Here is a 27,555-nt window from a genome sequence, read left to right on the forward strand (position 1 = left end):
ACACTATATAAACATTTTGTTCTTGGGTTTATATACTCTTAGATTAAAGGATACCTACAGAAAGCATCATCAGGAAATGTCAGTGTGATGTGGTTATTGTGCTTTCCAAGGTACAGCTCTCTAAAAACCCTGATGATGGTACAGTAGTACTGTTGGCTGGCTGTTTCTGGTCCCTTCTTATGATGTGTCCAGCCTCTGCCATTATTTGAAAGGAATTGGTAGCTGCAAAAGAAGTCTATTGGGCCACCATTGCAGTAAAAAAGTCCCTTTAAGGAATATGCATGGACAGAAACAGTCGGATCTTGGTACCACCAGAAGCTATTTTCCAGGTTATGCTTACCTCCCATTCCTCACTTACCATTTTTGTGAAGACTAGCAAAAACTAGAAAACAATTCACATGGAGTAGGGGCAGAGTTTACTAAGCAGAAAAAGATAGTATCAAACCAAGGAGAGAAAAAGGAAAGTAGAGGAGAGGAGAGGGGAGGAAAGCAAAGGTGGTGGCTCATGTTGCAGGCCAGCCAAGAGGTTAGCTAACAGAAATTATAGTTACTATGAGGTAAGTTAGGCCGAGGGTGAGGGTAGTTCATAGGTGACCCATGGGGATGAAAGCTTAAGAAAATTTTCATGAGTATCTGCTAAAATGCTGGAAAGTTACTTGTTAATCATAAAGACACGGAGGCAGGTCTTGACCTCATGGGAGGATAGATTGCTTTTTCCAGGCTGAGGCTATCATTTTTTAGACATAGTTTTAGGGGACAAATGTCACAACTGGTGTTTGAATAAGCCATCATTTTGTTTGTGTAAAAGTGCTATCCATGGGTTACATGGTGTTTTTACGTGAAGGCTAAACACTCTGGACCAAAAATTGACAACAAAGATACATGTCCACCAGATATATCCTTAAAGTGGATGTAAACCCAATGTCATCCTTTCTAAACTACTGCCATAGGGGTTATCTATAAGGATATACATGCCTCCTGCATGTATCTTTACCTGTCAAATGTCTCCCCTCTGTCTGTTATGAGAGCTGAAAAACTGCACATTCTGTGGGTGGGTCTGTTGTCTGGAGCTCGGTGGGTGGAGTCGTGATGTCAGTAGACTCCCCGCCCACCTCTACACTCCCCTTGTCAATATGTATTTTCTCCTGTGTATTTCTAACTGAACTTCTGCTATGATCTCTAACATCCAGTGAAAAGACAGGAAAGTAGCCACATGACTTCAGCATGCCAAATCATGCTGAGGTGTGGAACAGCCAATCCTTGCAGAGCTGCTGAAGAAAGGAGTGGGAGGGAATTAAAAAATCATGCCTGTGTCTTAGGCTGTCACCCACAGCAAGGGGGAGGATTTGACAAAGTTTTTCTCAGTTTGTCAAGATTTATCTCACTGAACAATAAAAGAGGATTGCTCAGAGATGGATTAACTCTGTGTGGCAAGATTGGGCTCAAATGATAGGAAATCTTATACTCTACAGTATGATATATATATAAAAAAAATGTGAGTTTACATCCACTTTAACACAGTCACTTTCAAAGTAAAGGGGAGGAAAGAATGTTCACAAAGTGAAAAAGGTTAAGCTTTGTTCACTTCATTCATTCAACATGATGTGCAGGGCAAAATCCATTTTTTTTTAAATTCCTGCATATGGTTGGGTATTCAAAAAGAACTTTGCTATATTTACACATCTAAGTGAACATTTGTAGTGTAATCTGATTTAAGTGGCAAAGATCAAATTACATAATGCAATACTTTATTAGAAGTGACACTACAATAAACTACCAATTCACTGATGAAAGATTTATTTTAGCATTTATTAGGCACAATTTGCTATCAAATGTTTGCATGCTGATCAGTATATCACTTTGCTTTTCTCTATAATACACAAAACTGGACAAAAATGACAAAAATGCCAACAACTTTTTATAAGCAAACCAGCACATTTTTTCAGATGCAAGTTTTTTATGCTTGTCTTGTTGCTATTATTAAGGAAACATAGTTCAGGATGTGGTAGCGGATGTGGTCTATTTAGGGTTTAATACATGGGTAGAGAATTATATGTAAAATAAAACATTGAGCTTGTACAGACTCTGCAATCTGTGCAATAAACGGCTGTACATACAGATTACATAAAAAAATGTTCTTGAGCACTTTTGTGAGATCTGTGTACGTCTAGCAGAAAGGATAGCTAAAAGTAGCATATTTTGACCAACTTCCACTTTCATGCTGGAATGCTACTCCTATAGAAGCTGTTGAATTGTTTAGGTCCCTCTGCCTGCCTGACAGTGACCTGTACCTGCAGCTGAGAACACTAATGCCGCGTACACACGATCGGAATTTCCGACAACCAATGTTTGATGTGAGCTTGTGGTCGAAAATCCATCAGACATTGTGGAAGTCTCCATCGGACATTTGCTGTTGGAATTTCCGACAACAGATGTTTGAGAGCTGGATCTCAAATTCTCCGACAACAAAATCAAGCAGAAGAGCTGCACTGGCTATGGAACTTCATTTTTCTCGGCTCCAATCGTCTGTACGCGGCATTACACATCTGAACAGTTGAATGGGCTTTATTGTAAGAGGAACAAGTCCTGTAATGAAAGTCTGGTTAAACAAAGCAATAGAACTGCAAGATATTACAGCTGTTCATGGCAACCAATCAGCTTCTGCCTTTCATTTTCAAAGCCCAAGGTCCCTTTCACACGAGACATCTGGTTGGGCTTGGATGTCCGTTTTTCAGACCCGCCATTTTTCCTCTATGGAGTGCCAGATGTAAACAGACTTTGGTTACCACCTGGTCTGATCTAGCAAAAAAAAAAAAAAAAGGGAAGGGGATCTGTGTTTGGCTGTGTTTGTGTCTGTGTCCACTCTGCATAAGTAGAGCGGGCATGGACCTGTCATCCACCCACTCTGCTCAGCTCAGTAGGGGATTAGTGGACAGATTCCCTGCTGAGCAAAAACAGATCCGGGCCATATGATAGGGGCCTGACTGAACACGCTGAAGTTAGTATCCTTATTGGTTACTATGCACAGTTGCTCCACATTCTGTCTGCTCCAGTTTTAGTAAATACTACTCACATTGTTTCACAATATCAAATACTGGCACAGGTAAATTAGGGTAAGTGGAGCCTGCCTAGTTTTATCAATAGCACTGACATCTATAGGGCCCTTTTCTCACAGTGGAATGCTCTACTGAAGCAATTTGGCCCAGGTATAGTGTTGCCAACCGTCAGTATTTTTAATGGCAGCCAGTAAAAATGGGCACTTTTCTCCTGCCAGTAAATGCCAGTGACAGGAAAAGGTTGGCAGTAAAAATATGGCTGTGACGCATCCGAGTGCCTACTGCAGTGTGTTCAGGCAGCACTGGTGGGGGGCGGAGGCAATGCCTGACCTTTTCATGTGATGTCATGGTGCAAGGGAACTGAAAGGAGCAGCTGGAGCCTCGTGTGCGGGTCTGTGGGACGGACACAAGGCAAGCCAGGAGCAGGACTGTCACTGCTGTTTGGACTGGAGTGGACTAAAGGGACTACCTGACGTGGGGAGAGACTGTCACTGTGACTCAGGAGGGGACGTGTCGTCTCGGTGAGGTGTCATCATCATCTGTGCTGCTATACATTGCTGTCAGTGTTACTGTGAGAGTCAATTTCATGTGTGTGTGCATGCCTATTCTAAATTCTTGCCCTCCTGTGTCCTGTCCCTGAGATACTTACTTAATATATTGAAAATAAAATAGGAAATATGTTTAATATATGCCTTAAATCACATTGCTAATTGCATATTGTACTTGTTTGTAGCCTAAATACTGAAATTTGCACTTAAAACTAAATTTGAGGCGCATGAGCAGCGTGTAGGATGGCGGACGTGTAAGAGAAGAGCTCCGGTCCCCGTCTCTCCGTTCACGGCTCCTACTCAGCTCACACCGCACCAATAGCTCCAGGAGCGACATCGCCGACTGCCAGTGGTTCCCAGGCACCATATGGGAAAAATCGGCCTCCAAAAAGCAAAATACAGAGGATTTATCCCACCGCCACCATCGCGGCCTAGCCACACCATGGATTGCTTCCTGTACAGACTGCAATCAACAGCCTTGAGTGATTTGGCCGGCCCATCGAACACAGTCGAATCCCTCAACACCGTCGAATCCCGCAACACCGTCAAATCCGACCTGACGGTCGAAAGTGCAGCCCCGGTGGAACACAGATCCCAGCATTCCCAAACACCTGAAACTACAGCTGTAGTGACCGTAGCGGTACTGGATCTCAAGCTGCAATCACTACTTCAGAACTTGACCCACAATATTGCAAAAGAGGTGGGTAAAATAGCACAGAGCTCCGGAGAGAGATAGATCAATTGGGAGAGCACACTGACACCTTGGAGAACAAGTTTAATGAGCTAACTCAGTATGTTCATGTACTCAAGGAAGATAATGCCGCCATGAAGCACACAGTCTCCCTGCTCCAGCTACAGCAGGAAGATTTGGTGAACCGGGAAAGACGCCAGAATCTGAGAATCCGAGGGATCCACGAAACGGTCAGTGATAAGGAACTGCGCCCTTACCTTCTGGGTCTGTTCATTACCTTAGCTCCCCACATCCCAGACATAGATTGGCACCTTGATTGGTCGTATAGATCTCTGGCTAGAACCCCCCCCCTGGCTCTAACCCCAGATATGTTATCGTCCGTTTCCACTATTATGAGAGTAAGGAAGCCCTCACAGTTGCAACCCGCACAAATCACATTGACTTTAAACAAACCAAGATCCAGATTTTCAGCGATCTCCCCCCAATTACTTTAGCAAAAAGGCGCAGCTTCCGTCCTGTTACTACCCATCTACAAAACCACCAAGTGCCTTACCGCTGGGGGTTCCCCTTCTGCTTGTCCGCTTCTAAAGATGGGGTCCAATTCTCGCTGAGAGACCTCTATGAAAGCGAAGCTTTTGTCGGCAACCTGGGTCTCCCACCCATCTCTTAGGAAGAATTCCAGCTCCAGGTACCTCATCCCAAACCACTCACAACCCCGGCCAAGATCTGGACCCCAGTTCAACGACAATCACAGAAGGCCTTTTCCACCCCTCAGCAGGCTAACCCTCACAGATTCCCGACCTGAAGAGACCCTTCCTTCATCACTCCTTAGTTTTTTCATACCATGGCCGGACAATGTTTAGTTCGGCTATGCCAGTGACCCTACTGGGTCACCCTCTCTTTCTTAGAGACACCTTTCTTAACCTGTTTGGTAAGTATTAACACCCATGTTTCTCTGGAAGCTGATTATTTCCCTTTTGTTGGATTAGTATCTTACCACTGACTGGTTTTGACTGCTACATCAGAAGATATGGGAACCATCCGTCTGTTCCTGCAGGCTGCAATGCCCCTCATCATAACCCCAAGCTCTGGCCTGGGTATCCTGAAGTTTTTTCTACCTTCGGATTTTTCAAAAAATATTTTTGTGTTTTTTTTTTTTAATTTTTCTTTTTTGTATTGTTTCTTTTTTTTTATTGTTTCTTGATGTTTCACTTTGCAGGTCTCATTTTTGACCTTTCTACGGTTATCAATGCAAATTTTATATACCTCTAATGCCCTGCACACACGGTCGGATTTTCCGATGGAAAATGTCTGATCGGAGCGTGTTGTTGGAAATTCCGACCGTGTGTGCGCTCCATCGGACATTTTCCGACACACAAAGTTGGAGAGCAGGAGATAAAATTTTCCGACAACAAAATCCGTTGTCGGAAATTCCGATCGTGTGTACACAAATCCGACGGACAAAGTGCCATGCATGCTCAGAATAAATAAAGAGATGAAAGCTATTGGCCACTGCCCCGTTTATAGTCCCGACGTACGTGTTTTACGTCACCGCGTTTAGAACGATCGGATTTTCCGACAACTTTGTGTGACCGTGTGTATGCAAGACAAGTTTGAGCCAACATCCGTCGGAATAAATCCTAGGATTTTGTTGTCGGAATGTCCGAACAAAGTCGACCGTGTGTACGGGGCATATGTGTTTTACCTCATGGATGTTCATATATTTGTTTAAATTCAATAGTATGCTAGCGATGTTCACACCTGCTTTGCTATGGCCCTTAAGGTATACTCATGTAATGTAAAGTGCCTAAATTTTATCGGGAACCGATGGCAAGCTTTGAAGGAATTTAGGTCCTCCAACGCAGAGGTGATTATGATTCAGGAAACCCACTTCTAACCTGGTGGATCATTCATGTTTGCCTCCAAACATTTTCCCATGGCCTATATGGCCTTGAACCCATCTGGAAAAGCAGGTGTGGCAATCCTCATTAAACGATCCTGCCCGATCCGAGTCCTCTCATCCTACCAAGACCCCCATGGTCGATTTGTACTCCTGAATTGAAGTCATCTGACCACTAAATTCACTCTGGCTAACTTATATGCTCCAAATGTTGCACACATCAATTTTCTCACAGCAGTTTTTGAGAAATTACACTCCTTTTCCCAAGCTTTTATGATCATGGGAGGCGATTTCAATGTGTGCATGTCCCCGACCAAGGATAGACGTGCCTTATTTCAAGATATCTCACGGATCCCTAACCAGAAACTATCCGCCTCTTTTCGTAAATTAACTAGATTACATAACCTCTTTGACACCTGGAGAGTAGGGATGCGAACAGGCAAAAAATTTGTTCGAACACGCGAACACCGTTAAAGTCTATGGGACACCACGTGAAAAATCAAAAGTGCTAATTTTAAAGGCTTATATGCATAGTATTGTCATAAAAAGTGTTTGGGGACCCAGGTCCTGCCTCAGGAGTCATGTATCAATGTAAAAAAAGTTTTAAAAACGTCAGTTTTTTTCGGGAGCAGTGATTTTAATAATGCTTAAAGTGAAACAATAAAAGTGAAATATTTAAATTTCGTACCTAGGGGGTGTCTATAGTATGCCTGTAAAGTGGCGCATTTTTCCCGTGTTTAGAACAGTCCCAGCACAAAATGACATTTCTAAAGGAAAAATTGTTATTCAAAACTGATCGCGGCTGTAATGAATTGTTGGGTCTCGGCAATACAGATAAAAGTCATTCAAAAAAACGGCATAGAGGTCCCCCCAAAAATCCATACCAGGCCCTTTGGGTCTCGTATGAATATTAAGGGGGACCCCGAACCAAATTTAAACAGAAAATTGTGTGGCCCTTCAGGTCTGGTATGGATATTAAAGCGGGAGTCCACCTAAAAAAAAAAATATTAAAAGCCAGCAGCTACAAATACTGCAGCTGCTGACTTTTAATAAATGGACACTTACCTGTCCCAGGGTCCAGCGATGTTGGCAGCCGACACCGATCACCCGCTCGACTCTCGGCAGCTGCCGCCGCCATCCTAGGTGAGGGTATCAGGAAGTGAAGCGTTGCGGCTTCACTTCCCTACTGCGCATGCGTGAGGCGCGCTGTGCATCGTAACTGGTCCCCGCTATCTCCTGGGACCTGTGTGTTTCCCAGGAGACAGCACGGAGGGACGGGAAGAGGCATAGACTCCTGTGGGAGTCTATGCCAGGAAGTGGGTGCAAATACCTGTCTTAGACAGGTATCTGCACCCCCCTCCCCCCTGAAAGGTGCCAAATGTGACACTGGAGGGGGGAGGGTTCCGAAAAGCGGAAGTTCCATTTTTGTGTGGAACTCCGCTTTAAGGGGAACCCTGCGCCAATTAAAAAAAAAAATGGCGTAGGGGTCCCCCCCAAAATCCATACCAGACCCTTCAGGTCTTCGGGTACATTGTACCAGTACCATTTCACAAAAAAAGTGTCAAAATGTTAAAAAAACACAAGACATATCTTGGGACAAGTCCTTTATTAAAAAATAAAAAAATAAAATTGTCCCACGAAGTCTATTCATCTTCTTCTCTTGCTCCACCGACAGACCGAAAAAAAATAAATAAAAAAGATCCGCCTCCATGGGAGGCAAACGCCTTATGACGCTTCAGCGTGATGACGCAAACCTGGCAGGCCGCAGGAAAAAGAGGAGGGGACGAGAGAGCGCCCCCCCTCCTGAACCGCACTAGGCCATATGCCCTCAACATGGGGAGGGTGCCTTGGGGTAGCTCCCCAAAGCACCTTGTCTCCATGTTGATGCGGACAAGGGCCTCATCTTCACAACCCTTGCCGGTGGTTGTGGGGGTCTGCGGGCGAGGGGGCTTATCGGAATCTGGAAGCCCCCTTTAACAAGGGGACCCCCAGATCCCGGCCCCCCTTGTTTGAAATGGTAACGGGTACATTGTACCCGTACCATTTCACAAAAAAAGTGTCAAAATGTTAAAAAAACACAAGACACAAGACACATCTTGGGACAAGTCCTTTATTAAAAAATAATTTTAAAAAAATGTCCCACAAAGTCCATTCATCTTCTTCTCTCGCTCCGCCGACAGACTGAAAAAAAATTAAAAAGATCCGCCTCCATGGGAGGGGGAGGGACGGGGCCACCAGGGTACGTAAACGGGGAAGCCATTGGAAGTCCGAGGGGGCGGGGTCACCCGGGGGGTGCTCCCCTACGTTTATTACAAAACCTTCTCCCCGCATCTAAACCCCTACTTACAATTCCTGTATTCCTCTCTTCTTAAAGGCTCTATCCCACCCTCACAATTTTTACACGCATATATAATCGTCATTCCTAAACCGGGTAAAGATCCCTCATTGCCAGACAAATACCGCCCTATTGCTTTACTAAATTCGGACTACAAGATCTTTACTAAAATATTAGCTAATAGACTCTCACCACTACTGATGACTTTGATCCATAAAGACCAAGTGGGGTTTGTCCCAACAAGACATGCAGGGGACAACACGAGAAGATCCTTAGACCTGATAGACTTGACTAAAACTAAACAACCCGCTATTGTTCTAAGCCTAGATGCACAAAAAGAATTTGACTATGTAAGTTGGCCATTTATGTTTGCGGTCCTTGCTAGATATGGATTCTCAGGTCCCTTCGTACAGGCCCTACAGGCGCTATACTCTAACCCCACCTCTCAGGTTGAGATGTCCTCCTATATGTTGCAGCGGTTCACCCTTAGTAATGGCACCAGACAGGGGTGTCCTTTGTCACCCCTGCTGTTTATACTGAGTCTTGAACCCCTGGCATTGGCCACTAGATCTTATCCAGATATCCGGGGGGTCCCGCTGCGACAACAGGACTATAAGTTGTCACTTTTCGCAGACGACATCTTACTGACTTTCACCCACCCCAACGTCTCTTTGCCTTCTTTACATGACACTTTATCCACCTTTGGATCTCTATCAGGTTTTAAAATTAACCAATCCAAAACGGAAGCCCTACCCATTAACATCACCTCAGACTTGCTCAGCTCCTTACAGGGCAGCTTTAAATATTGTTGATGCTCACCTACACTGAAGTACCTAGGCATCCATCTCATCCCCTCATATTCCTCTCTTTATCAAGCCAATTTTCCCCCTATGTTTGCAGAAATAACCAGACTTTTGAATTTCTGGTCCTCTCTCCTTATATCTCTCCTTGGCAGAATCAACTTCCTCAAAATGTTGATACTACCTAAGTTGCTTTACTTATTTGAAACGCTACCTATCCCGTCCCAATGTCGCAGCTGAAAAGTCCCCAGAGAAGATGCCTTAATTTCATATGGAATAATTGATATCATCCATATATAAAATCTTACATGAGACTCCCCTTCTAACGAATACCACAAATAACTACATGAAAAAATGGTCCTCTATATTGCACCGGCCAATCTCGCTATTAGACTGGGGAAAAGTATGGGAATCATCATTAAAAATCTCACAATGTGTAGCACAGAAAGAAACTGCCATTAAGGTATTGCTGTTTTGGTACAGAACCCCTGACTTACTACATGCCCGTAACCCCACTATTTCTTTTCTTTTTTTTTTTTAATATTTAATTATTTATTAAAGTTTAAAAAAAAAAAAACAAAAAAACAAAGTTTTTACACAAAATAACAATACAGACATCCAGGGCCCCACCTCCCCCACCAGTACTCCCCCATCCTAGAAATATGCAGTATAGATGGTATGAAGGCTACTTTATGGGTGTTTCCTGGCTAGGGGGGCAACCCAAGGAGGGGCCTGACTAAAGTTTTGATTATAACCCAAGTCCTATTCCATTCACTTCACCGTCACGCTGATAAAATTTATAAGGAAAATCCTTTTGCATCCCACCAGGGTTTCCAGATCGAGTCATATTTCTTTATTGCTCCTTGCTTTATATATACCGATTTCTCCTTGAGAATTACCCCATTCATACTATTTAGCCAATCCCCACTGGACGGTGGTGACGCCGACTGCCACCTCCGGGCAATCAGAATCCTAGCTTGGGAAGGCGCATGCGCGGCGGCTCCTGACATGGACGCTTAGTCAGGGAGCTCCGTCCTGCTTCAGCAGACCGGGCCTCCGCAGTGGCACTCTAACCGGCGATCGGCGCCTGGATCACCCCCCCACGGACACAGGAAGACTCAGGGACCCTCCCGATGTACTCAGGAGCGGTAACAATAAATCTAAAGCCCGCATTTGAAGCCGCTCTGTCCCACACTGAGACAGCTAAGATGGCGGCCGCTCCTCACCGCTCTGCAGCTACATGCCCTCCCTGTGTCCAGCTCGCAGCATCCCCCTCCCTGCTGCAGCCAGAGCCTTTCATAGGTAACTCTCCCCTGGATCCAGCTTCCCCAGCATCCACCACATCTCTCCTAGAACACTCCCTGACAGGACTGGAGTACTCCCCCATGGATGCGGGCCCCCCCCAGGCACACCAGCTAATACAGCCTGGGGATTCAGGCCTACTGCAACCGACCTCTGTGGCTGAAATGTTTGCCAAATTTGCTGAATTATTAGACAGAGGCCTGCACAACACAGCCCTCAAAATAACGAATGACATTAAAGCAGACCTACAGCACATAGGCACCCGCATGGACCTCATTGAGTCCAATCTCGATTCCACCATTTCAAGAACAAACCAGAACACTGCCTGTATACAGACCCTTCAGGAGCAATTAGAGACTGCCAATGCCAAACTTGATGACCTCGAAAACCGAAATCGGAGGTACAATTTTAGAGTCAGGGGGCTCCCTGAATCATTTAAGGACATTCCTGAAACTATACAATCTTTAATTAAGGACTTACTCCCTGATACACCCCAACACAGACTGGAGCTCGATAGGGCTCATAGAGCTCTCAGATCTCCTAGGGCGGACGGACTCCCCCGTGATGTCGTGGTGAAACCGCACTTCTTCTCTGTCAAGGAGGAGGTCATGAGGAAATCAAGATCCCTGTCTAAAATAGTGTTTCAGGGTCATCAGCTGCAAATCTTTGCTGATTTATCCCCCCTCACTATCCAAAAAAGGAGGGCCCTAAAGCCACTACTTCAAATCCTGATGGTCAGAGAAATTAAATACTGGTGGCTCTTCCCATTCCAACTTAAACTAATCTTCAAAGGCAAGGCATACACCTTTGGATCCCTGCAGGAAGGAGAACGTCTGTTTCTACAACTGGGCCTCATCAACCAAGACCCTAATGCCCGTCAGTCGGGACTTCCACCAAACTCCGCAAAAAGACATATGCCCACCAGCCCTCTGAATCCGGTTTGGGAGAAGTCCAGATCCAAGAAGTCCAAGGAAACTATCCCTCCATGACTTCCGTTACTCATCTTTCCTCAAGGACTCACCCTTTTTTTTTTTTGTCTCCATTTCCTCTCAGCTACCGGCTGAGATGACGGAGCCCCCCCACTTGTGCTTCCCGAGACAGGTTTTCTGTTCACTGTTTAGATGACCTCAAGCCTTGGCTGAGACGGTTTCGGGTAACTCTCAAACTGGGGAGGACACTAAATAAGAAAATTTTTTTTTTTTTTTCTAACAGGCCCCATTGGGTCGCTCCATTGCTACTTCTAGGTGGGAGTTGAGGGACGTACTTATGGCGCCTGTCTAATCCCGATGCTCTTGTTATACAATCCACAATGTTTTGGATAGCCATACCAGTTATACGCCCTCCCCATCAGTCATTTTCACTTCCCCCTCCTGTACACCCTTTGCCCCTTTTCACAGCTCACCCTCACATATCCAGGTCCACGCTTATTTGTTTGTTAACTGTTTAATTACTATAAGCATTATCAGTTTAATGATGCAATTTCACCTCCACGTGTTACTTAGTATGCGACACTGTTAGCAGGGAGGGTACTATGTTAATGCCGCCACCAGTGCCTTTATCATGCTAATCGCAAACCATTTTCAACGGCCACTCTGCTGAAGTGGTGTTCATGCGCCCCCTCCTGTCTAGTGGTTTAGGTAATCTACCCTACCCTGGACAGGACCATTCCCTACCTTCGGGATGGACTCCAGTGTGACACACACTTTCCGATGGAGGACTCTGTCCCCTCCATTCTACGGGAGACTCTCTTGTCCCCCGTCTTTCTTTCATGCTTTTCCTTTTCTCTTTCCCAACAATGTTTTATTTTACATTTCCCCGTAGAAGTCGGCCGGGGGGAATTATCCGGACAACATCAGGACATCTCACCGGTCTTCGCTCGCTATGCGGGATGTCTTGGCATCCGTGGACGTCAGATGGTAAGTGCTGCAGATTTCCTAGCCCTGCCCCATCTACTGCTCGATGGCTGATGACCCACCCGTAAATGCACCACTTAAAATAATATCACATAATGCGCAAGGCCTAAACTCACCGGCAAAAAGGCGCAAAGTCTTCCAATACCTACATGCACAAAAAGCAGACGTAGTTCTCCTCCAGGAAACGCATTTCCCCAAACGCTTCAATCCATCCTTTGTACACTCCAAATTTCCCTTCTTCACACTAGCCAATGCGGAAGATAAAACGAAGGGGGTGGGCATTTTTATCTCTAAACGATGCAAATTTACTCTCAAATCTGAACACAGGGACCCTGATGGTCGCTATATCCTCATTGTGGGGGAACTAGACGACCAACTGTATTCTTTGATTTTGTACTATGCCCCCAACAGAGGCCAACTAGCCTTCTTTCAACGCTTGTTTACAACACTAACACCACTGCTGGAGGGTACAGTGATATTTGGAGGCGACTCTAATTCGGCCTTTGACCAGGGCCTGGACAAGTCTCGTCCCCCTGGTAAACGCCTCACCAGACCCACTAAACAAAGTCTTCGTATAGCCAAACTAATCTTTCAACAAGGTCTCGTTGATATTTGGAGGGAAGTAAATCCCACCCTACGAGACTTCACACACTTCTCTAACCCCCATAGATCCTTCGCGAGAATCGATCATATCCTCATCGCTTCTGCTTCTATTCCCCTAACGAACAGGGCATATATCAAAGATGTAGTCTGGTCGGATCACTCACTAGTGATCCTTTCCATTCAGTGCCCGTTGGGCCCTAAACCCTGCAGGCGTTGGAGACTTAATGAGTCCATCCTGAGTGATCAGATTAGAATCAAAGAAATCGAAACTATAATCAGCAGTTGCTTTACTACAAACGATCAGCCAGAAACTAGCCCTTCTTGCCTTTGGGCAGCACATAAGGCCGTAATTAGAGGTCATCTGATCCAAATTGCCTCTCAGAACAATAAAGCCAACAAAGCTGACATAGAGAAATTGGATAAGGATTATACAGCCTTAACTAAAAAACACAAGGCCGACCCAAGAGCTGTTCCCACCGTCAAGCTGGACGCAGCTCGTACGGCATTAAACCTCGCTATGACCACAAGGGACGAAAAATGGCTATGGTGGAATAGATCCCGATTCTATTGCCAAGGCGATAGAATCGTTTCTATGCTTGCGGGCAGGCTATCCCCGAAATTTAAATCCCCAGCCCTTCCCAAAATCAAAATCCAAGGTGGCACTCTGTCCCAGAACCCTAAACGAATAATGGGGGAATTCCTGACCTTTTACAAATCCCTATACAGTGGTGAGAACGGTCCCACTACAGAGACGGTAGATCACTTCCTAGACAACATTCAAATTCCCAAATTAGAAGAAAGACACCGCCAGAAACTAGACTCCCCCATCTCCGCTGAGGAAGTATGTGCAGTTATTAAACACTTGAAATCTCAATCGGCACCTGGCCCAGATGGCTTCTCCATACCATATTACAAATCGTTCTCTTCTATTCTTGCCCCTTATATGGCCCGATTCTTTAACGCACTCAGGCAGGGGACTTTACTAGATGCCTCACTTAACACGGCCTACATCACGGTCATCCCTAAACCTGATAAAGATGCCAGCTCGGTTAGTAACTATAGACCAATATCTCTCATTAATAATGACTTAAAGATTCTGACTAAGATCCTTGCAGACCGCCTGGCCTCCTTCATTAGATTATACATTAACAAAGACCAAGTGGGCTTCATCCCAGGGAGGCAGGGACCTGACCAAACTAGACGAGCGATCGATCTAATGTCTCTTCTCAATTCTAACTGGGATGGGGGCCCTTCCAGACAGGGATGTTTACTTTCTCTAGACCTCCAAAAAGCTTTTGATACTGTCCAATGGCCATATATTTTCAAAACTCTTCAAAGATGGGGATTTGGGAATTAATTTCTTAATGTCATGCATGCCCTTTATTCCAACCCCTCGGCTCAGGTGCGTCTGCAGGGATTTTACTCAGAATCCTTCGCCATAGCTAGAGGAACCAGACAGGGCTGCCCCCTATTCCCATTAATCTTTGCCATAGCAATTGAATCCTTAGCGATAGCCATCAGAAACAACCCGAATATTCAAGGCATTCAAAGTGGCCCCAAGTGTCATAAATGCGCATTATTTGCAGATGACATCTTACTATTTGTCTCCTCCCCACTGACGTCACTCCCCAACATATGTCACCTCCTAGAGCAATTCGGGGCAGCATCAGGCCTTAGGGTTAACTACGATAAATCACAGGCACTCAATATTAACATCCCAGACCCTCTTTTGGCCAGGCTCAGGGAGAGCTTCCAATTCTCCTGGAACGACTCCTCCATCACATACCTGGGGATCAAACTGACCCCCAGGATAGAACTCCTATACCAAGCCAATTACCCACCTCTCTACAAAAAACTAGAGGAAGACCTCTCCCGGTGGTCCCGTCTATCCCTGTCATGGCTGGGTAGAATCAACACGATTAAGATGACTCTACTCCCCCGCATTCTCTACTATTTTAGAGCCCTCCCGATTCCTGTAGACAAAACTCGCCTACAACGACTCCAAGCTAAAATCGTCAAATACATTTGGGGTAGAGGGGGACACAGACTCCCCAAAGCAGTCCTGTTCAGATCTAGAACTGAAGGGGGCATGGGACTTCCAAATCTGCTTTGGTACTTGCAAGCTGCTCATCTAGCCCAGATCTCAGCGGTATACTCACGCTGGGAACAACCTGACTGGATTCACATAGAAGGGCAGGCAGTCCCTCTCCACACTCTAGACTACCTTCTCTGGAGCCATAGAAAACTAAGACCCTCCATACTTTCCCCAACCCTCTCACACTCCTTCGCACTATGGGACAGTCTGCGTGGCAACCAACATCTGACTTCCCCCACAAAACCATTGCAACATTTATTTCGAAATCCTGATTTCCCTCCGGGCCTTGACATATCAGCATTTCGATGGTGGCTCGACAAAGGGTTATACAGAATAGGGCACTTCCTTAGACCTCTGGGCCCACTCTCCAAAGCATTCTGTGTTAGCAACCTAGACATGCCTGTCTCTGAATCCTTCAGATTCTCTCAAATCTCAAACTTTTTACACAAAAGGTGTAAAACACTCCCGAATGGGCCCCAACTAACTCCCTATGAAATATGGTGTGGTCAGGCCAGTTAGCAGAGGGGGGGCATCTCGGTAATCTATAAAGCCCTGTCCTCCGCGCAATCCAAGACGTCTTTCATGCAGGCTTGGGAAACTGACCTTTCCCAACACTGGACATTGGAAACGTGGCACCGGAACTTTTCCCAATCATACAAAGGTATCCTTAACTCCAGCCTCATGGAAGCTAGTTTAAAAGTATTGACTAGATGGTACCTGGTCCCCTCAAAGCTAGCGCACATGTACCCGTCAGCTTCTCCCCTATGTTTTCGAGGATGTGGCCTTACAGGCGATATGCTCCATATCTGGTGGACCTGTCCCAGAGTTCGACCATATTGGCACAAGATCTTTTCTTGGATTGGCAAGTTAACCTCAATACCTATTCAAATGTCCCCCCCATAGCGCTCCTTAACTTCCCAGTGAAAGAAGCCTCCAGGATTACTCAACGCCTTATATTCTTTATCATCTTAGGTGCCAAACTCACCCTGGCTCATGCATGGAAAAAACCATCAGTTTCAACACTTCTAGCCAAAAGAAAGATCTCTTGGATTATGAACCAAGAGAAGATGGCAAGTGTAATCCTGGATCGCTCGGATAAATTTAAACGAATTTGGGAACCCTGGGCTTCCTTTGTAGGGGTTGCCCTCTAATTATTTCTCCCTGGATGTCACCTTCCGGCTCTCTTTCCCCCCAGTCGACTCGTACTCACCTCTTCTATCGTATATCTCTTCTTTCTTTTTCCTCCCTCTTCTTTCCTCTTGTATTCCTTCCTATCCCCTACCTCTCTAGGTCAGTCTTGGACTTGAGCCACTGACTGACTGTTTGTGACCGGGGCCGGGGTCTAGATTCGCCCTGCTCCCGGTCCCAACTTCGACTACACCTAGATTCTTACGGTCATGTCGCTGTTCTAATTCCCTAATTCAGGCATGTGTTCCCATGCCTGTGTCCTTGTTTGTATTTTCTTGAGCAGTCTTTCCTTCACAGGACTCGAAGTTATTCCTTTGTCCAGAAAACGATGGACTAGTTCATACACTTACTGTTCTACGAATTGGGTTAATAACCCTCTACATTTTCTTTTTCTTTACACAAGATTAATCAATAGCTTTATTGTCTATGATGGGGGGATGCTGAGGGGGTGGGAAGCGCCGCCACAGCTTGTGCCCAGTTGGTGTGGCGGGGGTTTCTCCCCTTCTGCACCTCTCATCGGATAAAGCCCCTGGGAACATGTTTGACACCCGGGGACTCTGATCAAAACACTTGACAGGTTATGTTTGTTTTATGCAGATATGTTTTGTAATAATATCACTGATTAATATGTCTTCCACATGACCGTGTTGGTCGCCCCAAGACGAATGTCTCACGTTGTATCTATAACTTGTGATGTATTCTTTTCATCCACTTTTGACAAAATAAAATATATTGAAACGAGAAAAAAAAAAAAAAATGCAGGCAACGAAAAAGGCACTAGTGGCAAAAGGGAGAAAAAAAATGCATAAAAACAATCAATACCATCCTATATAACCCAAACATGGCTCTTTTGTGTTTTCAAGGGGTATAATAGGTTCTATATAACAAGAACAAATTTGACAACCTCTGGGAGGGGGCCAGCGAGACCACAGGGGCCAGTTCCAAAATTCTGTTCCACTGCGATTCAGAGATATCTCCCATGTCTTTTTCCCATTTTCTTCTGTACAAAGAGGGTTCCATCCCTCCCATTCTCCCCTTGTTGATATATGGATACATTTTTGAAATGAACCCTTTCCCTGACTCTACAGTAATACATTTTTGAAGAACTGGGATTGTATTCCATTCTAGGGGGCACCCTCTGAACTGTTCGACCAGTGCGTGCCTGACCTGTAAATATCTGAAAAAAGAATTATTCGGTAGGTCGTATTGGTATCTCAGATCCTGGAAGGATTTCAAAGTGCCATCTGAGTAAAGCTGGGTAATGTATTTTATACCACGTCTCTCCCATTCCTTTACTACCCCCATCTTTTGTAGTTCTCCCAGTTTGCTGTTCTCCCAAAGGGGGGTGTGCACAGTGAGGCCTCTATATTTCAGAATTGTTTTCACGGTGTCCCATACACTCATCATTAGATTCAGAGTAGGGAAGCCTGAGGTGAATGATCCTGCCTCCAAAGCTGCAACTATTGAGTCGTGTGGGGTATTTTGTAGGAGCAACATTCTGCATGCTTCTTGGCCTACTAGATTGCACCCTGCTATATGCTGGAGTTGAGACGCCAAGAAATAGCTGAAGGGATGCGGAAGCGCTACTCCTTCCGATTTCTGGAGCTGCAGGGTAGTTAAGCGTATTCTTGTTGGGCCACCCTTCCAAATCAGATCTCTGAACAAAATATCTATCTTTTGGAACCACTTCTTGTGAAGCCAAATTGGGGAGTTATGCAGTACATATAGGAGCTGTGGCATCCAAATCATTTTGATTAGGTTACAGCGACCTGCCACAGATAGCTGCAGGCGTTTCCACACTTTTATTTTGCCCCTAAATTTGGTCAATAGCGGGTCAAAGTTGTGTGAGGTATAAAGTTAAGGATCTCTTGTAATATTTATACCCAGATATTTAAATATATTGACCACTTGGATCTGGGCCACCTCCTCCAGAAGGGGACCTTCCAAGGGATCTATGGGTAGCAAACTAGATTTTGCCCAGTTTATCTTTAACCCAGAAATTTGACCAAATCAGTTAATAATATTCATAACTTGCTTAGGGGAATCCTGCGTGTCTCCAAGAAATAACAAAAGGTCATCTGCATATAGTGCAAGCTTTTCCTCCACATCACCTCTTTTGAAACCCCTCACTTAGTTAGAGGCTCTGATGGCGATAGCCAGAGGTTCAATCGCGATGGCGAAGAGGAGGGGTGACAGGGGACATCCCTGTCTCGTCCCCCTCCCCAATCTAAATTTATCAGAGTGTTCATTATTTACCCGTACTCTAGCCTCTGGTGCTCTATAGAGCATTTTGACCCAGTTGATGAAGCCTGGACCCAGTTGGACTGCCTCTATTACCCTTCAAAGGTACTGCCATTCCAAACTGTCAAAGGCCTTGGCGGCGTCCAAAGACAGAATGGCCCTCTCTCCACCCCCATCCTTTGGGGCCTGAAGATTCAAATATAGGTGCCTTATATTTGTGGTAGTTGTTCTGCCGGGTATAAAGCCTGTTTGGTCAGGGTGGATGAGTTTCGCAATTACTTTATTAAGCCTGGCCGCCAGGACCTTTGCAAGGATTTTCATATCTGTGCAATGGGCCTATATGAGGCAACATCAAGTGGGTCTTTGCCCTCCTTATGTATAGTAATTATAGTGGAATCCATCTTTGATGGGGGCAGCACTCCCGTTGCTAAGGAGCAATTCAATACCCTCAACAGCTTGGGAAGCAATACCTTACCATAATGGCGATATATCTCGGTGGGGAGGCCATCTGGGCCCGGGGAATTCTGCCTAGCCATTTCATTAGTGATCCGCTGCATCTCCTCTAAAGTTATAGGATGGTCCAGCTCTGATCTGTCAGTCTCAGAGAGAAAGGGGAGACTCAGATCCCCAAGAAAGCTATCCATTTCCTCCCTCGTCTCGTTCTGCAAAGAGCTTTATAGATCATCATAAAATTCTTTGAACTTGCCCACTGTTTCTGGAGTCTTTAGAGAAACCCACAGATTTTGAGATTCGATGTGCTAATGGCCCTTACGAACCCAAATTGATATCATCCATATATAAAATCTTACATGAGACTCCCCTTCTAACGGATACCACAAATAACTACATGAAAAAATGGTCCTCTATATTGCACCAGCCAATCTTGCCACTATGGGAATTGTCATGAAAATTACACGATGTGTAGCACAGAAAGAAACTGCTATTAAGATATTGTTTTTTTGGTACAGAACCCCTGACTTACTACATGCCCGTAACCCCACTATTTCTAACTTATGCTGGAGATGTGGTGAATCTGTAGGATCTCACTTTCATATCTTTTGGGAGTGCCCCGTCATCGGCCCGTATTGGACTGAGATTCAGGCTCTTCTACAAAAACTACTTTCTACACCCATTCAAATGAACCCTATACACTTTCTCTTATGGGGCGTACATACGGTCGGACTTTTCGACCGGACTGGTCTGACGGACGCCGACGGACCAAATCCGACGGACAATCTGATCGTGTGTGGGCTTCACCGGACCTTCAGCGGACTTTTGCAGTCGCAAATCTGACAGACTTTAGATTTGGAACAGGTTTCAAATCTTTACGTCGTAACTCCGCCGGACCCAGAAATCCGCTCGTCTATATGCTAGTCCGATGGCAGTAAAAACGTGGCTGTGCCAGTAAATTTTGGGTGTCGTGTCAGTAAATTTCAATCTGGTAGGTTGGCAACACTGCTCATGTGGCAAAGAGATCTCTCACCACTTCTGATTGTTCAGAGGTGAATGATGACTGGAGTTTTCTCCAATTACCTCTGGATTCCTGATACAGCAGTCCCTGAGCACCACAGCACTGGAACAGTTGTAACAACAGGAAAACTGAAACAGGTAGAACACTGGAACCCTCTGTAACAATGGAATCTAAAAATAGCGGCGCTTTACCGCCGACGCCCCCACCGCCCCCACTGTTCCCTTGTGAATGGGGCCTTATGGGTTTAATAATGCCCAGAACAGCGGTGATCAATGTGGGCCCATGGCAATATGTACATGCCTCCCCAGTAGGAGAGATGGGAGCTCTCGTGCATAAGACTGGATTGGGATCGGGCTTAGGTAAGTATTAGGGGGGCTTAGGAGGCAACTGGACACTGAAAGTTTTTTACCTTCATGCATAGAATGTATGAAGGTAAAAAAACCTTCAGCCTTTCCAACCACTTAAAGTGGATGTAAACCCTCACATATACCCAGTGAAGTGAACAGCCTCAGATGATACACAGAGATTAAACAAATTTCCCTACTGTCAGGGAATTCTTGTGAGATGTCTGGCACATAGATGTGCGCAAGCGTATAGAGTTTCCCATAGAATGGCTAACAGGCACGCGCATGCACGCGAGAGTCTGCATTCGCGTGTGTGCATGCGCACGCATGTGCGGGCATAATTCCTCTTGGCGCCAGACAGCCTATTTAAAGGGAGTCCCTGACAAGCTGCTGGCCCAGAATCATCTGCATCAGGCACTCGTGTCCCTTTTGTCCTTCAGCTTCCTCTGTCTCATCCTTAGTGGGGCCAGGACAGGAGATATAAGAGAGGCCGACCTCATCAACTCAGTCTCTTATCAGGTAGATGACACTTACATAAGTTTTACATGTATATTTGCTGTCTTCAGCTTTATATACTGTTTAGAAAGTGTACCTTCTGTTAGAATTTGCTCGTCCTGTTCCAGCAGGGGGAGGGGAGTCTTGCCATACACTGTGAGACAGCTGATTGGTGGAAAGGCACACATCCCCTCTCCACAGGCAGAGACTTGCAGAACTGTGAAATGACCAACTGTCTGCTAATCTATTTATAGCACCCGCCCTGACACAAATTTCAGGTTGGGTTTATCACATGTTTCAGAGAACTTGTCAGAAGTTATCATACTGATAACAGAAGAACGGAGCAGGAGAAAGCCACAGGACTTAGGGCTTTGCAGAGAGATAAGAAAACACAGCAGATTTATGTACCCAGCTCAAAATTTATGAATCGGGTTTACATCCACTTTAAAGCATACAGCAAGCGAGTCTCACTTCAAGTGCTGCAGTTGTTATATACATTTGTAAGGGTAGGCTAAGCAAGCTATTGTCGAATAATAGGCATAGAAAAAGCAAGGATTTGCCACAAACCCATAGAATTGGTGAACCGGAAGCTAATCCAAACCTAAAATGAACTGTGACACTATTGAGAATCTCTTTTTAACAAACTGACACACACTCACTGACCCTCCCTTTCCTGGCCAGACCCTTATCCTAGATAGGGGTCTGGTATGGATTTTTAAGGGGAACTGCACACACAAAAAAATGTAGTGGGGTCCCCCCTAAATGTCAGACCTATATCCAGGCATGCAGTCCGGCCTGGCAGGAATAGAAGGGACAGTGAGGGTGAAACCCCCTCCTGAACTATACCAAGCCACAAAGGGACAATGCCTCACTCCCAAAACCCTGGCCATGCAGATGTGGGTGTCTGTGGGGTGGACTTATTGAAATCTGGAATCCGCTTTGTGATAAGGGGGCTCCCAGTTATCTGCCTTCCTCCTTATGTGAATAAGTAAGGGGTACATACCTCTTGTAAGTTAGTCATTGTCAGTCACGATGAATGATGGCCTGACGAAATGTCCTGCTGTAATCTGGCCAGAAATGACAGCTCCCTGACTAGCTGCTGAATGTCAACAAACTGACTGGCTGATATCATTGACTAACTATGGTCTTGACCATGTTTGGTCAATGAAGTCACCCTGAATGCACTCTGGCTTGTTTCCTTTTGGCGGGCTAGTGACCGAAAGCTTCATTTAGTGCTGATAGTAATACTGCCACTAAAATGATTTGCTGTAGCAACCTAAGGTTCGGCTAGTCACAAATAACAAAATTACAAATCTGGCCATTTAGTTCCCCTGTTCAGCGAACTCTTATGCCCCGATGGAAAATGTCCGATCAGAGCGTGTTGTTGGAAATTCCGACCGTTTGTGGGCTCCATCGGACATTTTCCATCGGATTTTCCGACACACAAAGTTAGAGAGCAGGAGATAAAATTTTCCGACAACAAAATCCGTTGTCGGAAATTCCGATCGTGTGTACACAAATCCGACGGACAAAGTGCCACGCATGCTCAGAATAAATAAAGAGATGAAAGCTATTGGCCACTGCCCCGTTTATAGTCCCGACGTACGTGTTTTACGTCACCGTGTTTAGAACGATCAGATTTTCCGACAACTTTGTGTGACCGTGTGTATGCAAGACAAGTTTGAGCCAACATCCGTCGGGAAAAAATCCTAGGATTTTGTTGTCGGAATATCCGAATAAAAAGTCCGACCGTGTGTACGGGGCATTAGTTGACCTGAACCCAAAGCTCATCCCTAACCATATTAAAGTGGAACTTTAGTCAGAAAATTAAGTTCTGTTAGATCACATCAGGCTGGCCCCTTTTGCAGGTATAACTATGTAAAACAATAAAAATAAGTGCCTATACCATTTAACATCCAGTAATGCACTGTCTCACCCTGCTCTGCACATGCTTAGTTGCTTTCTATTTTTCATTACTGTGCCAACAATGTAGAGGCTGATCTGCTGAACAGCCTAAAATTTACTGCTGCTCGGGGGCTCTGAGCTTCAGCAAAATGGCAGCCTTCAACAAGAAGAAACAGGGACGATGCTGAAGGCAATTTACAGCACACACTAATTTTGGTAGCATCATTTTTAATGTTGTATGCATGTTACTTGCTAAAGAACATTCTTTTTTATTAAATTGTTATGGGTAAAGTTCTACTTTAAGTATTATAGTAAGTGCAATGATACAAACATCAAGAGAACTCCTTTCTGTGTTCAGTGTGATCTTAAAACTATTCCTCAGCTGGGATTTTCACTGACTTCTCAGCTAGACCCAGCTCAACACAGCATAGTTTTTGTAAGAAAATATAATAAGAGGTTGAGATTTTGTGTATTTGAAGAAAATGATTGTCGGCGGTGTTGTTACCTCTAATGAAATACAGTTGAAGAATTCAGAAGACTTTTCAAACATTCATGGTTATATTTTTATTTCATAAAACAGCAGGTAAATTGTTGGTTCAAAAAGGCATTGAATTTGTTACAGACGTATTTACAAAATACAACAATTAAATTGTTAAAGGACTACTGCTACTAAAGCATACCTCCCAACCGTCCCGGATTCCGGGGATGTGTCAGTACTACTCCTGCCCCAGGCTGTTCCCACCTGGTGATGTAGGAGGACCACTTTCACCCCAGGCTGCACCCACCCGGTAACCTACAAATGCAGTACATTCTCTGCCACCTTCAGATTCCTGACTCCAGTCAAAAACCCCAACACTGGAGAAAAGAATACATATTTTCCCAGTGCCTGAGCAAGTATGGTGTGTGCACAGGGATCCTTCTGCTGTCACACTCTCCCCTCTTGTCACACAGACCAGTTGCCCTCCTCCTGTCATAATTCCCAGGCGCCACGCTAAAGTTAAAATGAACAGGTGTTAGTTAAGTGTCCTATTGCCCAGGTGCCCCTTCCTTTCATATTGCCCAGGTACCCTTGTCCTGTCACACTTCCAGGTCCCCCTGCCTGAGCACACTTCCAGGTCCTCCCGCCTGATTGCACTTCCAGGTCCCCCTCTCCTATTGCACTTCCAGGTCCCCTTTTCCTACCACCCTTCCAGGCCCCCCTTTCCTATCACACTAACAAGTCCCGCTGCCTGATCACACTTCCAGGTCCCCCTGCCTGATCACACTTCCAGGTCCCCCTCCCTGATCACACTTCCAGGTCCCCCTGCCTGATCACACTTCCAGGTCCCCCTGCCTGATCACACTTCCAGGTCACCCTGTCTGATCACACTTCCTGGTCCTCTCTCCTATCACACTTCCAGGTCCCACTGCCTGAACACACTTCCAGGTCACCCTGCCTGATCACACTTCCAGGTCCCCCTCCCTGATCACACTTCCAGGTCCCCCTCCCTGATCACACTTCCAGGTCCCCCTGCCTGATCACACTTCCAGGTCCCCCTCCCTGATCACACTTCCAGGTCCCCCTGCCTGATCACACTTCCAGGTCCCCCTGCCTGATCACACTTCCAGGTCACCCTGCCTGATCACACTTCCAGGTTCCCCTCCCTGATCACACTTCCAGGTCCCCCTGCCTGATCACACTTCCTGGTCCTCTCTCCTATCACACTTCCAGGTCCCACTGCCTGAACACACTTCCAGGTCCCCCTGCCTGATCACACTTCCAAGTCCCCTGTCTGATCACACTTACAGGTCCCCCTCCCTGATCACACTTACAGGTCCCCCTCCCTGATCACACTTCCAGGTCCCCTGCCTGATCACACTTACAGGTCCCCCTCCCTGATCAAAATTCCAGGTCTTCTCTCCTATAACACTTCCAGGTCCCCCTGCCTGATCACATTTTCAGGTCCCCCCTCTCTCTCACCCCTCTATTTCTTACCCCTCTCTCTCTTTCTCACTCCCCTCTCTCTCACCCCTCTATTTCTTACCCCTCTCTCTCTTTCTCACCCCCTCTCTCTCTCACCCCCTCTCTCTTTCTCTGTCACCCCCTTTCTCACCTTCCCCTCTCTCTCTCTAACCCCCCTCTCTCTTTCTCATCCTCCCTCTCTCAACTCTCTCTCTCACTCCCTCTCTCAATCCCTCTCTCTCTAACCCCCCTCTCTCTTTCTCACCCCCTCTTTTTCTAACCCCCCATTCTTTTATCCCCCCCCCCACCCCCTCTCTTTCTCACATCCCTTTCTCGCATCTCTCTTTCTCACCCCCCTCTCTCTCTCTCATACCCCCCTCTCTCTCCCTCCCACTGGTAAGAGTTTGGTCACACCCACATTTTGACGCAAAACGCTACGCATGCTGCAGTTCCTCCCTTACCTCAAGTGTCCCTCATTCGGAAGTTCAAAAGTTGAGAGGTATGCTAAAGTATTATGGGTGAGCATATGAGCTAAAATATATACAAGACCACCAAACTACATATAAAAAGGACTCTTCTAGAGTGCACAAGTCTTGCTACAGGGTGGATGTGCCCCCTTGCTTGTATCAGTAACCATTGCCTCACAAATTGACTTTTGCCCTGTCTGTGACTCAGATTCTGGCACGTTAGTGTAATAGCTGACTGCAAACCACTAAGTGTGATTAAGTGGATATTATCCAGAATCATAGCCATGTGCTGTTCAGGCCTTGAACAATCTTTATACTCTTTTTAGATGACCGATTAACAGCAGAAATATATCTTTATGAATTAATGCCTAAGTAATGCCCTGATATAGGATATTCATTTCTGTTCATCTGCACCTAATTTTCAATAGTCAGGTAGATGACATGACCTTCAATTAAGGTATATAGTGGTGTCCTCTCTCCACCCTCAGTCTCACCACATCGCCCTAAAACCAACGCTGTAGCAGCTTCTCAATAAAAGGGTATTCACACCATAATGCACATGCCATGAATTGCGGTGAGCTACATTAGAAAAAAAAGGGTTATGTCCATTTTGACAGGATTGTAGTAAGTTGAATGGCCTGTCTTAAAGCGTTTGTTACCCCAACATTTCATATCACTAATATTTGCCTGCTTTACCATGTACTTATATGAGAAAGTATCCTGTTCTCTTTGTATTGCTTCCTCTGTGTGAAATCCCTGGCATTCCTGTTAGTCCCTCTGTTTTTAAAAACTGACCACACTCAGCAGGAGAACAAAACGTGTTCAGTTTTCTAGCTATGCTGGGAACTCAGCCTATTGTCCTCCAATGATCAGACTTGTGCCCCCCCACCTCCTTGCACAGCCATTTACTGGAAAGCTCAGTGTACTGCTGCTTCTCCTCCCCCAGCTCTTATGTTGCTGGGAACAGAGGCAACGTGATCACTTATAAAAACAGAAAAAATATATTTATAATGTGTGTTTTTTTTTCATATCTATACAAAAATGTTTTACCCTTCATCTCTATTTGAAACGGAATATTTTGCTTTACAAGGTGATCGTTTACAATTACTTTAACCACTTCAGCCCTGGAAGATTTGGCTGCTCAATGACCAGGCCATTTTTTGCGATATGGCATTGCGTCATTTTAACTGACAATTGCACGGTCGTGCGACATTGTACCCAAACAAGATTGCTGTCCTTTTTTTGCCCACAAATAGAGCTTTCTTTTGGTGGTATTTGATCGCCTCTGCAGGTTTTTATTTTTTGCGCTATAAACAAAAGAAGACCTACAATTTTTAACAAAACACAATACCTTTTACTTTTTGCTATAATAAATATCCCAATTTAAAAAAAAACAAAAACACATTTTTTCTCAGTTTAGGCTGATATATATTCTTCTACATATTTTTGGTAAAAAAAAATCGCAATAAGCGTATATTGATTGTAGCGTCTACAAAATAGGGGATAGATTAAAGGCATATTTATTATTATTATTTTTTTTACTAGTAATGGCGGTGATCAGAGATTTTTATCGTGACTGTGATATTGAGGCGGACACACATTATACAGTGATCAGTGCTATAAAAATGCACTAATTAATGTACAAATGTCACTAACAGGGAAGGGGTTAACACTAGGGGGTGATCAAGGGGTTAATTGTGTTCCCTAGTGTGTTCTAACTGTGGGGGGTGGGGGGTGGGACTGACTAGGAGGAGACAGAGATCGGTGTTCATACATAGCGCCCCCTAGTGGCCAAAAGGTGAAGTGACGTGAGGTAACATCGTTTTGCCCAGGGGAGCCAACCTGCCTGTCGGGAAGGGGTTAATGCAATGCATGTTAACACACAACAAATCACACTGTAGCACACCACAGCATATAGATACAGTGTGAATGGGACCTACATATCACTTAAATTTTGCTTAGTTTTAGATAAAATACAAAAAGGTTAAAATCCCTTTCGGTTATATTTTTCTGTCTACGTCCCACTGGGTAGATTTCACTTCACCTCTTGTCCTGGAGATAAAAAAGAAAATGACAGGAGAAACTCCAAAGTGAAAGAAAAATTCCAATCTTAGACAGTTGTACCCTTACCTCTTGCTCTGGTGACAACTAAGTTTTATGTCCATTTTGCTCTTTCCTCCTATCAGCCATTTATCTATTAATTGCCATATAGTATTTTCTAAACCAAGAAACCTCTATTAACAAATTAAGCATCTTTGA

At 45.1% G+C, this 27,555-nt stretch overlaps 1 long non-coding RNA gene across 3 annotated transcripts in view; it reads right to left on the bottom strand.

The window, feature by feature from the left end:
- LOC141103205 (uncharacterized) overlaps nt 1-27,555 on the bottom strand; it is a 47,032-nt gene that overhangs the window by 14,765 nt on the left and 4,712 nt on the right. The window contains exon 4 of one of the 3 annotated variants that reach the window (XR_012235265.1): nt 25,168-27,348. The exons of the other annotated variants lie outside the window; for them this stretch is intronic. This is a non-coding gene — a long non-coding RNA (uncharacterized lncRNA). Of the gene's footprint in view, nt 1-25,167; nt 27,349-27,555 lie in introns of those variants that run through there. 3 annotated transcript variants of the gene reach the window in all.

Source organism: Aquarana catesbeiana, linkage group LG07, assembly GCF_042186555.1.
Source record: "Aquarana catesbeiana isolate 2022-GZ linkage group LG07, ASM4218655v1, whole genome shotgun sequence".
NCBI classification, from domain to species: Eukaryota; Metazoa; Chordata; class Amphibia; order Anura; family Ranidae; genus Aquarana; species Aquarana catesbeiana.